We start from the raw sequence: 15518 nt of genomic DNA, 5'->3' as shown, positions 1-15518 counted from the left end.
CTTCATGCATTGTGTTTGAATTGGATGTACAGTCACCAGATTAAGAAAAGGAAAGACTATGGTGTGAAAGAGACAAAAACCTGTGAACACAGGCCAATTATCTGTCTGCACAGTAATAAAATAAACTTGAGGTGACTTTGCACATTGCATTTGCTCCGTTTCGGTGTCTTTAAGCCAAAGCCATTGAAGAGCTCCAGTTATTTCAGTTTATAACTAACAGGAGAACAAGATCTGTGCCATGGACTTGAAAACTGCAGCTTTATGCTTTAATGCCAATAAAAGTACAAATGCACCAAGTTTAAATCTGCAAAAAAATAAATAAAAGGTAGCTGCCTTGAAAGCATCTGCAGCTTATTGATGATTGAGCAAACTGCATTTGCTCCTGAAGACCTTGGAGTGAATATTTTTGTTAGCCGTCAGTGTTTCACAGAACGATCCATGGCTGTTTAGCAGTGTAGAGTGTAAATTTATTTTCTCATTGTACCACTTAACAACATTACAAGGAGTCCTGCATGTGTTGTTTCACCCAGAGCGGCTGCGGCAGTCGGCAGACAAAGCACGATCTGTTGAGCAGCGAGCTGTGTTAGAAAACACCCATGCAGCATCAGAATATTAATATTTTGCAACAGATGTCTTTTTGTTGTTGATTGTTTCTTATTTCAAGTCAAGCAGAAATGTTTATAGAAAACAAACAGGTTAAACTGGAAAAACATGGCTTAAATTCATATGTGTTCATATCGCACAACATAAAGCAAGTGAAAAGTGGGGATTTTGGCCACGTTACTGAAGTGGAAGTTTTATAGGAACAGTCTCCATATTTTTAATAACAATGTTTTAGTGTTTTAATATAAATAGTAAGACATTCTTTCAAGCTTCTGAACATTTTCTAAACTTTGTATCCAATTCAGATTCAGATACTAAGCCAGAGATGCAAATAACACACACATATGGCTAATGATTGAACCACCAATGACATGCATGTCTAACATACCACTGTGGGAGGAAACTGGTATGCAAACATGCAAACTTCACAAAGAAGCAGGTTCAAACCCAGAGCCATCTAACCGCTGCAACACCATGCCACCCATTTTTAAACTCTGAACTAATTTTCAGAGTAATTCATGTGCCAACCTTGGGAGCCCCATTGGCTGATACACGCATGCAGGTAAATCACACATTCACCTCAGCAGCTGAGATCTATAGGCTATTGGTTCCTGCCTTTTCAATCATCTACAATCTAATCAAAACCACCATCTGCAGATCACTTGCACACAACAAACATTTGTATATTTCAATAAAAACCTCTATTATGGTAATCACAGATAAAAAGACATGTACATAGTGCATCTGTGGATACCAATGACAAACCAAGCCAGTTGCATATCCAGTGGGTTGCAGAGGCAGGCCTCTAAATAACTTGGATGTTGAATGAATGGCCGAGCTTGATGAGTGGGTGAGCTGTCATGTGGCCTGATAATGAAGAGATCCTGCTGGCTTCTCAGTTTCCACCAACAGTCTTATTTTTAGCTTTTCTTTATCATGTGATCACAAATTTTAGTTAACACGTTTTTAGTATTTATATTTTACTTATTGACTAAACTCTAAATATTATGTACCACAAATATATATTTGTGGTACATAATGGTCTATTTAGTGTTGACTGTTGTGAGCTGCCTGGCTTGCGCACTTTTTGGTTTTACTTTTAAGTAATATGTGTACGCGGTGTGCTAAACGTGGAAATAAGATTAAAAAAAATCTTGTTCTGCTTGATGGGCATATAATTTTGAAACAAACAAGCTCTGAACTGTTTCTCCTCACTCGTGCTGTCATATTGTTGTGAATCATTACAGGATAATTTGTTTTGGGACTCATTTCTCTTTCCTGCTGACATCAGAGGCTGAATGTCTGCAGACAGTTTCAGTCTGGGATGTTAGGGCTTGTTTTCTTTTCCTGCTTTCACCCAAATTCAAAAAATCTAATCATGAAAGTTTCAGCCTTACAGCAGTATTTCTATTTATTTATCTTTCATCTCAGTCCCTGTTTTGCAGCAGACTGACTGTTATCATGTATATATAAGAAAGAACTTGAGAAATCTGACAATCCCCTATGAGCAACACTTGGCAAACGTTGGGAGGAAGAACTCCCTTTTGACAGGAACAAACCTCCAGCAGAGTCAGGATCACGGAGAGGCAACCACTGGTCGAAACTGGTTTTGGGGTGAAGGGAAAGCGTAGACAGAAAATCAAATTAAGTAACATTTTCTTTAGCAAGTAACACATTTGTAACTATTCCAGCAAGATTTATGACTTGCTGAGTTTGTTGTATTTGAACATTTTTATTCTTTTATTGACCCTATATTAGCTACATCCTAGGTAGCTGTTTCTGGGGTCTTTCAGCTTATAAAACTAAAATAAACACATTGAAATAAAGAGAATTGAAAGTAAGCATGAAAGTTAAATACCAACACTTGAAATTTGACTATATTTTACATATCTTATATATCTGAAAATTAAAGTTTATTTAACAATAATAATTTAACTCTGACATGAATGTTCAGGTTTGGATCTTGTTGATTGCATCATATGTGACATGGATCTTGTCAGTGACCATTGAAAGTTTTTTATTCAAATCAAACCAAAGTTTGAAAAAATGAAAGATACATTTCAAACTTCATTATTGTTTTTTCCCCCCTTTTTTTTTTAGAATGTGAGTTTCATTTTTAATTGTTTACCTTTGGGTTTGAATCATGTTTATTGCTCCGAACTCACTGAGCCTCGTCTCAAGTGGAGTTCGAGTTGCATTCCAACTAATGCTAAACTGGCAAATAACGATGATGAGCATGGTGCAAAAACAAGGTTGACAATGGCATCCAGAGTCTGGAGCCCACTTGATGATGACTTGACCTTTAGATGCAGAAGGGAACATTGCTGCCTGTCAACCTGTAGGTATAATGAAATGTTATGCTGGTCTTTGAGTACAAAGTGAACTATTCTTGGAGGGTTTGCAGATGCATATACTGTCATATTTTGTTACTTTTGTTGAAAGTGAATGGCTCAATAAATCAACCAAAAAATAAAGCCCTTAAATTGATGATGTAAATCTGTCAGATTTAGCTACTAGCTAATTTTGATCTGCAGTCCCAGGCAGGTTGTTTTTAGGTTTTTAGGTTTTCATGGCTTGCTTACAGATTCTTTCGATTCATTGTGATGTGGTTTCATTTGTCTGTGTCCAACTAATGAGACAAAAGGTCATAAGAGAGAAAAGTTTTGAGGCCTCAGTCGTTAAATTGTTCCCAACAAGCCTAAAATTTCCCAAACCAAATTTGACTATTCACAACTTTTTAAAAAAATGTAAATTCTGGATCTATTATTATACCTAAATATTTATATTTATCACCTGATACTGACTGATGATGATAGTAACTGATAGTCTTGTCCCTATTACTAATTACATCTGAATCACTATTTCAGGACCGTGAAAAAAAAAACACAGTTTAGCTGAAATTAAGATGCAAACATGAATTTGGCAGGCAGTTAGTTACATTGATCAGTGTAAATGACAGTTCTTCAGCAGCCTGGTTCTTGGTTTTAGCATGTAGCACATGTAGCACACAATGACATATATCTGGCAATATCAGTAGGTGGACAAAATACAAGTCAGCCATTAATTTACAAATAAATGTAAAGCAGATGTTGCTATTGTTGATTATGCAAAGCTAGCTGAATAGCCCCTTGCAGCTAACTGTCCAATAAAACACCAGTTGTCAAACAAAACTTCAAAATCATTTACGACTAATCGCACAACTCTAAAGTGAACTTGTTATGATTTCTTCTTACATTTTCTGTTACATATAAATTGTTACAATGATGCATACCTCAGATTAAGCATGGCCGAATTTAAAATAATGGGATCAGCATGTAGACAAGTATAGCCTGTGAGCTCAAAGCTCAGACGGCTCTGAACTCTCAGTTTCAGAAAGATTTTTCTACTCCTTGGTCTTGGTGATGTCGGTAAGAATGGAAATCCTAAATACACCCACTTACTCCTCAAACCGTTTGGTTTACAGATTGTCAGAATAATAACGGAAAAAGTTAAAATGGCTTTTTTCAGTATGTATTCAGTAAGTGTAGTACATCCTTTTTTCCTTTTTAAAGTACAAACTTTAAATTTAAGCCACATATGTGCAGAAGGTGCAAAGAGGAGAGATTATTTGTTGATATCAGTTTAATCCATAAATCTGATTAGACTGCCACCATATTTAGGGCTAAAGTTGGCTGTTTTGGGCACTCACAGCTCAGTTGAGCCTCTCACAAATGTTGTGTGGATCAAATGTCATGATAAACCTGACATCTGGCCAGTGTAAGATGGATTTGTGGCTAATGTGAGTCACCCTGAGTCAACTCTGTTAGTCATGGTAAAATGTAACCTGCAGATGTAAGCTAAATTTTGGCTGAACAGTCACTACTTTTTGGGAAGTTGCTTGCTTTGTACATTTGCTAATCCAAAATGACGCATTAATTGAAAATGTGATGTCTTTCATTAATATCACTCATCGCTTACATACAGGTTTTCCTCCTGATATAAAAGCTAGTGGAAACTTTTGAACTCTTGCAGCTCTAAATGTTGCTCATTCACTTAAAACGGTGACTCAGGAAATCTCTAGACTCGTAAAAACGTAGAAATGTGAGGCCTTTATCTGAACTCATCCGCTGAGAAATCTCGAATAAGTGGGTGAACGTGCCCTGATATCACATACCACTGCCCGGGCAACATGGCTGCCCAGTTTCCTGTACAGAGAATCTAAAATGGGGACATGGGAGACGTGTTTGTCCACTCTGAGCTGTACACTGTGTTGTTTGTCCTGCAAAAAACGATATCAGTGCAGCACCCACAGGCCTGTCAGAGGTAGGGTGCAGGAATGCAGAGAGTGGGCTGACCACACTGCTTGTGCTCTCGTGTCCAGAAGAGTCTTGGATTTGTTCCTGGGAATGGATGGCTGAGGACGGAGCGAGGACAAACAATAGCAGCCATGGAAGAGAGCTGTGGGACACAAACACGGGAGATATCCTTGAACCCCAGCAGGAATGCTGATCTAAACCAAGTCACCCACTCAGAGCGAGCAGCCGAATATCTATCTGCTACTGGAGAGAGGAAGAAAGACGGCCTCTGTTCCATCACATGTACTGTAGAAGAACGCATGAAAAAGTCTGCCTTGTTTTACATTATTAAATTAAAACTGTTTTTATGACTTTTGCAACCTTGCAGATGCGGGAGTCAGCCTGAGAGGTTCCCAGAATTAGTCTGACATTGTCACCATTTTAAAGGCTTGAGGTCACTTGAGTTATAATTTGGTAAAGATGAGCTTAAATTGAATTTTGGTTATTTTCTGGCACAGTTTAATGAAAAGACCAACCCTGCCACCCAGAGAGGGATCCTGCTGTTTGTGAGTCTCTTCAAGACATAAAAAGACAAATCACAGGGTCATAAACACTGTTTATGCTTGCTTTGTACATTGGTTGTTGCAGGTAGATTCCAGTGGAGGGCACATCAGAGATCCCAGTCATTAGAAACCACACTTGAAACCATATTATTTTGGAAAAACGGGTTTTGATTTATAAAGGTACTCAGCAAAATAGTTGCCTGAAGACTGGTGGACAAAATACACCATCATCACCGTTTCCCCTCATTTTTTAAGTAGACTGACTTTTTTTCTCCCGTATTTTTGCAGGTTTTCTGTTCACTTTTTGCAATTTTGTCAAGTATATTTGTCCTTGTGCAGTAGCAATGGCTCACTGTATGTTTTAGTCTTGAAGTTTGTCTTTTTTTTAAAGAAAAGAAACAATCTGGCATGTTTATTGCTGCTGATGCGCCTTCTGAACATGTCAAAAGCCCATATTTGTATTAAAGTATTTGAAGTGTGACACTAACCCTCTTATTCTGAGGGCAGCAATTTCTGGGGTGATGGACGCTAGATGTGTGAAATTAAAAATGTGATGGTCTAAATCTGTGACTCAAAGTTAACCAAGATATTAAATGTGCCTCATCATTGCTACAACTCAAGAAAATCTTAATAATGGAAATATAATTAATTACAAATATCAAATCCAAAGATGGGATTCCTGAAAAAATAAACAGAACAAAAGAGCCACCCACACATTGAGCCACTGGATCAGGCTTCTCGCCTTAATATTATTATTAATAAATATTGAAACAGAACCAAAATAAAACAGGATAGCTGTTAACTGTTAACTAATAAAGAAAATGACAAATTAACAGTAAAATCAGACCAATGCTAGTGGTGGTGAGGAGAGGGAGAGGAAGAAACAACCATCATGCTGCACCTTGTCTAGCTTTCTGTGAGTGCAGGTGAGTCTTCTGCAGTAGAGTGCAGAGCGTATCGGCAGTAGGAATAAATGACACAGGAGGCCAGTTTAGTAAGGACAGAAGAAAAACAACAGCAGGACGAAATAGCCCAGGACATTGAGGCTCGTGTAAGGAAAAGCGTTATTATTTCTTTAGACTGGTTTAATGTGAGACCAGTGTAAAATTTAACTTATCCTGGAAAGTGTTTATGTTGTGAGGAAACTATAACTACAAACGATATTTACTGGTGATTCGGAAAGCATGCTAGTTAAAAGAACATGCTATTAGAAAGCTGCTATTATTAATGCCATGTGCTTTTTTGTTGCTTGGCCTGTTGTATGGCTGATGTGTTCATTGGGTTCAGTATAAGATCGTGATTAATTTCCATTTATGCTTGTACATTATACTGGGAAAAGAGGGGTCAGCAATATGATTTTCTTGAAGTCTTAAAAAGCATCAAACCAATCACTAATAAAAGAGGCAGTATTTGTGTCCTCTTGAACTGGATCACGGACACGGCCCCATCTAAGACTCAATGGCATTGGACAGTATTGGAATATGTGTCACTAGATTTCCTAACATGCAAGCTACATAATAGGGACAAAAAGTTTCATAAAATATGGGACCCATTTATGGCGTATGTCGGTTTGGATATTTCTGCTATTTTCTCATGGGCCTTGGTATAATGCAAGCAGATCACTGCTATTTTACATATATGTATTGCTAATCGTATCTCACAATCAAAATGTCTGGATTTTCCACTTATTTCTTTGTATTCATAAGCCGGGTTGCCTGTCTCTTTGTTTTGTTTTGTCTGTTTTGTTTCATTCTGCTATGTTATTGTTGTTGTTGTTTTGTTTGTTGTTGTTGTTGTTTTGGTTATTTGTTTGTTTGTTTAATTTTGGTGTCAGTGTAAAGTTTAAAACTTAATAAACACACAGTTTAAAAAAAAAAAAGAAGCAGTATTAACAAAACAAAAGATTTTTATTTGATAAATGCATTCTCATCTCAGAGCATCAAATCCTGACATTTTTAAGATGCCACTGCATTGCTTATAAATATTTATATGTTGTGATGGTTGCCTTGGAAATTGAAACTGAGAGATAACAGTCTTGTTTTAGACATCTACTTAGACATCTACTTTATCACAGTAGATGTCTTTCTGAAAGTGCTGTAACTAAGTTTAAGAATTTAATCCAACCACTGCTATCGTCGTCAATGCCCTGTACCAACATAGAGCAGACAAGCTACCTGAACGCTACTCCAACAGAGGTCGATCATCTTGTTAATAATTTTACCTCCTCACTACCTACGACTCTGGATACTGTAGCTCCGGTGAAAACTAAGGCCTCAAATCAGAAGTACCTGACTCTGTGGTATAATTCTCAAACACGTAGCCTAAAGCAAGGCAAGGCAAGGCAAGGCAAATTTATTTGTATAGCACAATTCAACAACAAGGTGATTCAAAGTGCTTTACAGAGACATTAGAAACAAAAACAAATAAAAAGCATGATTTAAAATTGATTAAAACAAGCAAACAAACAAACTAACTAAACACACACATTTCACACCTGTTCGCGCGATCTGAACCCTTATCGTAAGGGGAGCTACCAGTCCTTCTGTGGACGAGCTAAAGCAGATGACTCGTAAGCTGGAGACGAAATGCCGTTTCACAAATTTAGAAGATCATCATTTAGCCTGGAGAAATAGTTTGTTGCTTTATAAGAAAGCCCTCCGCAAAGCCAGAACATCTTACTATTCATCACTGATTGAAGAAAATAAGAACAACCCCAGGTTCCTCTTCAGCGCTGTAGCCAGGCTGACAAAAGGTCAGAGTACTGTTGAGCCAACCATCCCTTTAACGTTAACTAGTAATGACTTCATGAACTTCTTCACAAATAAAATTTTTATCATTAGAGAAACAAATTACCAATAATCATATCACAGATGTAATATTATCTACAGCTACTTTTAGTACCATTGATGTTCATTTAGACACTTTTTCTCCAATTGATCTTTCTGAGTTAACTTCAATAATTACTTCCTCCAAACCATAAACATGTCTTTTAGACCCCATTCCTACAAAACTGCTCAAAGAAGTCCTGCCATTAATTAATGCTTCAACCTTAAATATGATCAACCTATCTCTAATAATAGGCTATGTACCACAGGCCTTCAAGCTGGCTGTAGTTAAACCTTTACTCAAAAAGCCATCTCTAGACCCAGCAGTCTTAGCTAATTATAGGCCAATCTCCAACCTTCCTTTCATATCAAAAATCCTTGAAAGAGTAGTTGTCAAACAGCTAATAGATCATCTGCAGAGGAATGGTTTATTTGAAGAGTTTCAGTCAGGTTTCAGAGCTCATCACAGCACAGAAACAGCTTTAGTGAAGGTTACAAATGATCTTTTTATGAATTCATCTCTGTGCTTGTCCTGCTAGACCTTAGTGCAGCGTTCGATACTGTTGACCATAATATCCTATTAGAGCGATTAGAACATGCTGTAGGTATTACAGTTACTGTGCTGCAGTGGTTTGTATCATATCTATCTAATAGACTCCAATTTATTCATGTAAATGTTGAGTCCTCTTCACACACTGAGGTTAATTATGGAGTTCCACAGGGTTCAATGCTAGGACCAATTCTGTTTACATTATACATGCTTCCCCTAGACAGCATCATTAGAAGTCATAGCATACATTTTCACTGCTATGCTGATGACACCCAGCTCTATCTATCTATGAAGCCAGATAACACACACCAATAAGTTAAACTGCAGGAATGTCTTAAAGACATAAAGACCTGGATGGCCACTAACTTTCTGCTTCTTAATTCAGATAAAACTGAGGTTATTTTACTCGACCCTCAAAATCGTAGAAATATGGCATCTAAGCAGATTCTTACTCTGGATGGCATTACCTTGGCCTCCAGTAACGCTGTGAGGAACCTTGGAGTCATTTTTGACCAAGACATGTCCTTCAACGCACATATTAAACAAATATGTAAGACTGCTTTCTTCCATTTGCGCAACATCTCTAAAATTAGAAATATCCTGTCTCAGAGTGATGCTGAAAAACTAGTTCATGCATTTATTACTTCCAGGCTGGACTACTGTAATTCATTATTATCAGGATGCCCTAAAAACTCCCTGAAAAGCCTTCAGTTAATCCAAAATGCTGCAGCAAGAGTGCTGACAGGGACTAGAAAGAGAGAGCATATTTCTCCTGTTTTGGCTTCCCTTCATTGGCTTCCTGTTAAATCCAGAATGGAATTCAAAATCCTGCTCCTCACATACAAGGTCTTAAATAACCAGGCCCCATCTTATCTTAATGACCTTGTAGTACCATATCACCTTATTAGAGCACTTCGCTCTCGCACTGCAGGTCTACTTGTTGTTCCTAGAGTATTTAAAAGTAGAATGGGAGGGAGAGCCTTCAGTTTTCAGGGCCCTCTTCTGTGGAACCAGCTTCCAGTTTGGATTCAGGAGACAGACACTATCTCTACTTTTAAGATTAGGCTTAAAACTTTCCTTTTTGCTAAAGCATATAGTTAGGGCTGGACCAGGTGACCCTGAATCCTCCCTTAGTTATGCTGCAATAGACGTAGGCTGCAATAGACTGTTGATGTGATTTGGCGCTATATAAATAAAATTGAATTGAATTGAATTGTTTTGAAGAGCAGAAAATGTCTGCATTAAGAGGCAGTAAAGCAGGTGGAGGCACATATAAACACTCAGAGAGGGCAACGCTTCCCGAAGGGCAAGTGCTATATAAAACTTTGATGTTTTATGATGTCTTTATTACAACACGCTGTCATCAGCCTGCTTTTATAGCAACACACTGATGTTTGACCTTTGACCTATGTCCTTCAAAGATTACATACTAAAATTACACATTTTATTATCTTTAACCATATGATTGGAGCAGAATGGGCTGAAGCCTTTGGCTTTAATAAGTTTTTAAAACTTCAGACTTTAAGATATACAAATACAGTGTAATTGTGCAAAACCCTGGCATCATTGTAACATATAAAAAAATAAAATGTGTAGTCTCTCCGTGCCCTTTCATGTGACAGAGTACCTGATATAGTTTTGTGAAATTGTTTCTCAAGGTCAGCTTTGACCCTGGACACTAACATTGATGGTTAAGGTCAAAGCCAACCTAGGTACTAATATCCCCTAAGGTCTAGTATGTTTTTGTAAATAGAATAGAATAGAATAGATATATACAGACTAGATAAATATATACAAACATGAGAAAGGCACACATTTAGAGCAAAGTTTTTGGAAGTAATGCAAAGGACTTGGTCTTAGTATTGAGTCTGTATGTGATTGTGGGTTACTGTGGGTGTGACTGTGTGAAAAAGTAATTAGCACTATTGTTAAATCATGAATTAACTGGATTAATCTCATTTTTTGGGAAGCTAAGTTCACCTGTTTACTGGCAGACTTGTTGGATCAAGAAATCACTTAAATAGAAATTGTCTGATAAAACTGAAGCAGGCTAAAAGATCTCAAAAAGCAACACATGATGATATAAATTAAAGAAACAGCTGGGGAACAAAGTCACCGACATCTATCAGTTGGGAAAGGATTACAAAGCCATTTCTAAGGCTTTGCGACTCCAGTAAATCACAGTCAGAGCCATTATCCACAAATAGAGAAAACAGTAACGAACCTTCACTGGGGTGGCCGATATACCGAAATTACTTCAAGAGCGCATCAGTGACTCATCCAGGAGGTCACAAAAGGAACCAGAGAAACATCTAAAGAACTGCAGGCCTCACTGGTCCAAAACAGTAAGGTTTTGGAGTGGCCAAGTCAAAGTCAAAACTTAAATCTTATTGAAACCCTTTGGAATGACCTTAAATAAGCTGTTTAAGTTTAAGTCCCTTCTTATGTACAAACTTCCTGCAGAGGTCTGAAATTACTTTTTTACACAGGGTCAGGTAGGTTTGGATAAATATTTCCCTTAATAAATGAAATCACCATTTAAGAACTGTCTTTAAATGAAACCCCAAGCGCTCCTTAAAGAGTGTTTATATTGAATTAGAAGTGACAGACCCGCCTTAGTGTTGCTATAAACTGTTGTGTCACGGTACTTATGTTTGCTGTAAAGCACGTCTTGCCTGATGCCAGCTGCTTTGACAGAACGGCAGAATTAGACATCCTAGAAATGAGATGGATCTATGTTTTGTTCACATACAATTTCTGTCCTCAAATAAGTCTTTGAAGATTTAAATTTGTCTGAAATTACTTTCTTTTCATTTCTCTTTAATCTGAGGAAGACAATAGCCGTGGTAGAAAAAGGAAGAAAGGAGATGTTACTCTGTCTCATTTAAACTGTGATCCACTAATAAGCCCCGAGAGTGAAAAGCCTTTGTGCTGCTGCGTCTCTTCGTCACCCTGGATGACCTCTTCGTATCGAGTGGCTTCCCTGTAGATGCACATAGATGACACCATAGCTTTGAGGCTCGGCAGCTGATGTCTCCATTTAGCAGACACTTGGCTGAAAAAGAAAGAAAAAACACTTTAAAGTAAATATAATTGTGTTTCATTTTACATCTAGTGTTTCATAATTCAAGATTTAGTCCTTTAAGTCAATTATCACTAAAGGAATAATGATTTGCTGATTTTTCTGAGGCAGTTTGTCTCTTTTCTGTCTTTGAACATTTCTATTGTTTGAGCTAATTGGATCAGCTGTAAGATATGCTCCCCCCCCCCATCGCAGTGCGTCCTTGCAGCAGTCCTTTTGGCTGGTAAACAACTCAATGCAAATGTCTTGGTGGTTGAAAGCCAATGATTCCATCAACATTTGGCAGGAGCCACAGCGCAGGGCTCCAGCATAAAGCGATCATTTGTTTAGCGACTCAACAATATCGTGCTCTCTTGTTTCAAACCGAAGGCTGGAGGATATTTTTGAGCCACCGCCGCTAGCTGCACACGAAGGGGATTTTTGCAACCAGAGACAAAGTAGAAACAGAAGAGAAGTCTGTGTTGGAAATGTTTCTTTTGCAGGTTTTCTGTCTTAAATATCACAGCCAGCCCCTGTTTTTGCAGCCATTGAAATATAATCACTTAATTTCTTTATTTATTTTTTGGTGATACTGTTTTCCCAGTAAATGTTTCATGTTTATGTCACCTAAAATTTGTTTAAATATTGCTACGTGTTGCCTTACAATATTTCATCTCTCTTCCTTCTGCCTTACCCCACACACAGATAAAGTTCATGCACACTGCTTTGTATTTATTGGAGCCACTGATGTGTTAAAAACATCTGTGCTGGGTAAAGACGGCCTGTTATGCACCTAGTTTCCCCCACAGAGAGCAGGTGACCATTCGGCTGGTTTTCAGTAAATCTCCATCTTTGCATTCATTATGAAAACAGTGAGTCTGTCTCTCAGTGCTGCATGCTGATCACATAAAAGAAACTCTGACATTTGTGTACACATCAGCGATGTATTCCAGTTTACTCCACTCTGTGGGAGTGTGACAGAAACATGTTGGTAGGCAGCGAAGGTCACTGAAAACAACAAGACACTTCACAGGAGTGGACGAACTGCAAACTGTGTAATACATTTCTCAGTTTTATCTTTCTGATGTAATCAACAGAATTGATCAATCTATCACTGGTCTGCTTTTGTCCCATTTAACGCATTCATGAGATTGGCAGGGCCTGAAAGAAGCGCAGCCATGTTGTTATCATAATAATACTGTGGCAATATTTTCCACTTCCGTGCCAAAAAAGATTTTACAGATTTCACTCATTGTGCCTGCGATGGCTCAAGTGGGCCAGCTGCCTGCTGTTTCCATTCATTTCAAAACAACATGCAAACTGCATCTGCAGGATCCTAACATCTGTCACGGACTTATGGTTTTACTAAAACATATTCAGGTGTTCAGTGAATAGATTTAAAAATATCATGGTTTAGAAATAAGACAGGAAAAATCTCCTTTTTCTTACCCTCAGCTGTAGCTTGAGCCACAGAAGAGAAGAAACCCAGCTGATAAAGTCATCTTGGACAATTCAGCAGTCTGTCACAGGGCTAACACAGAGACAGGCAACCATTCGCACCTTTAAAATCACCATTCACATGGATCTCTTTAGACTATAGAGAACAAACAGACTTTGCAGGAATCCTTCCTTCAGCTGCAGCCATGAATTCCTGAATGCTGAAATATAGCAAGTTGTTCATTTCTGGTTCTTACATGGGTAACTGTTTACTGTGTTCAGCATTACCTGGAATCCTAATTCAGAGTAAACACAGATTCAACACCACATTTGAATGCATCTCTTCTCTTTTATTTTTTACTTGCTTTGTTTTGGATTCACTGCCAGTAAAAACACACAACCCTGTCGTTACTTTTGAAAAGACTGCGGGAAGGTTTTGTTTCCTGAAACCAAGCAGGAATAATGTGAACCTAATACCACTTTTGAAACCTCTCAATTCTGAAGGTTTCTCTCCCTTCAGTGAATCCCCATGCTGCTTTCCCTCATGTTTTACTTTCAACTGTTATCCTTCTCCCTCTTCATCTTCGCAGCCTCCTTTAACAGCAGAACTCCTGCTGCTTGTTCCAGCATCTCCAACTTGTAGCTACCAATAGCTGAAAGAAAAGTTCTATGTGCCTCTTATTTTGCTTTATCTTCCCTGGAGATGTGTCTTGTTTGTTTTCTTTTGTCTGATACAAGTTCTTTTGGTGTTGTGACTTTCATGCATTTACTTTTGAATTTCCTTTGTTTCATTCACTTCAGTACTTGTTTGTGACAGTGCTGTGCAGATGAAAGTCCAATTTGAAAAGTGTGGTTCAGACATTTGGTCAAACCTACAGCTCAAGTGCACATCAGACATAAGAGACATGTTATGTCTGATCTAACTCCCAAAGTACCATACCCTCAGCCATATTAAAGAACAAGTCGTGCCTTCACACCTGCAAGTCTTCATGTTTATCATCCATCTGAAGCCATATTTGAAATTTAGAACTAGTAACTTCAGATGGCACGATCTTAAAACAGCATGTTCCCAGCAGCAATTAATAGTTTATCTTAACACTTCTTGTTGTTTCCTGCTGTGTGCTGCATGTACAGTAAACACTATGGAAATGAGCATGCTCAACTTTGATCTGTGTTTACTCCAGCAGTGCATCTCAATGACCAGAAGCAGCACGCTGTGGTCATGCTGAGCGGTTCTCACGTGGGTCTTGGTGTGTTTCTGTGATCGTGATTAAATTTGCACAGGTTCCTGACACTGGATGCAAAATAATCTGAGCCAACAAGGGCTTAAAAAAGACATTTCCTCTGGCTCCAGATAAATCAACAGGACTGTTTGACTTTGCACTTGACAGTGGCACTCATGATTGCTGAGGCAAACCTCGATCACTCCCTCTGCTGCTGGTGTGAGGAACTGTGACTCTGATGAATATTTATTTTGCTTTACTTAAGTGTCAGAATGTGTTAATTTAATTAAATGGTAAGATTTACTATGACCCTTCTCAGAGGCTCAAGAAAAAGAAAAAAAAAGAATTAAAGAATATCTTTCTCATATCAGCCTACCACACTGCATTCTGCTTTATCGCTAATATAAAATTTAGTACTCATCACTCCTTCCTGAATAATGAGGTTGGATAAGGTAAACCACTGAAAAAACAGAGTCCAGATCAGGGTGCCAAATGCTGTTTTATCAGAACTAGGATGGTATAGTACATTAAGATGTTTTGTGAAATGCACTGGACGCCGGTGTCTGCAGGGATTTTTTTCATTATTAGGTTTTAAAAATATGCTGCTGAGCAATTAGATACCATCAATTAATTGGCTACTTTGTAAAAGTCTTTGCAAAAAACAGTTCATTGTATGTGAGCCTTGCTTAAGACGATCAGTGGTAAATCTGCTTTTTGCAGCAGAAGAATTTATACATGCATCATCAGATTTTTAGTCTAAGGACCTTGGAAAGAAAAGCATCTGTTGCTTGAAGATCTTTCACCTCTCATCTGAGAAGCTTCAGTTCTTCAGTTCTTCAGGCAAATGGCCGTCCCTTCCTGAGCCTGGTTCTGCCGGAGGTTTCTTCCTTTTAAAAAAGAGTTTTTCCTTCCCACTGTTGCCAAAGTGCTTGCTCATAGGTGTTCATGTGATTGGTGTTTTTTTCCTCTGTGTGTATTATTG

Source organism: Copadichromis virginalis, linkage group LG22, assembly GCF_057382275.1.
Source record: "Copadichromis virginalis isolate Kocher_CV1m ecotype Utaka linkage group LG22, C_Virginalis_male_GT1.1, whole genome shotgun sequence".
NCBI classification, from domain to species: domain Eukaryota; kingdom Metazoa; phylum Chordata; class Actinopteri; order Cichliformes; family Cichlidae; genus Copadichromis; species Copadichromis virginalis.
The sequence above is the reverse complement of the archived record's forward strand: the minus strand, read 5'-3'. Positions refer to the sequence as shown.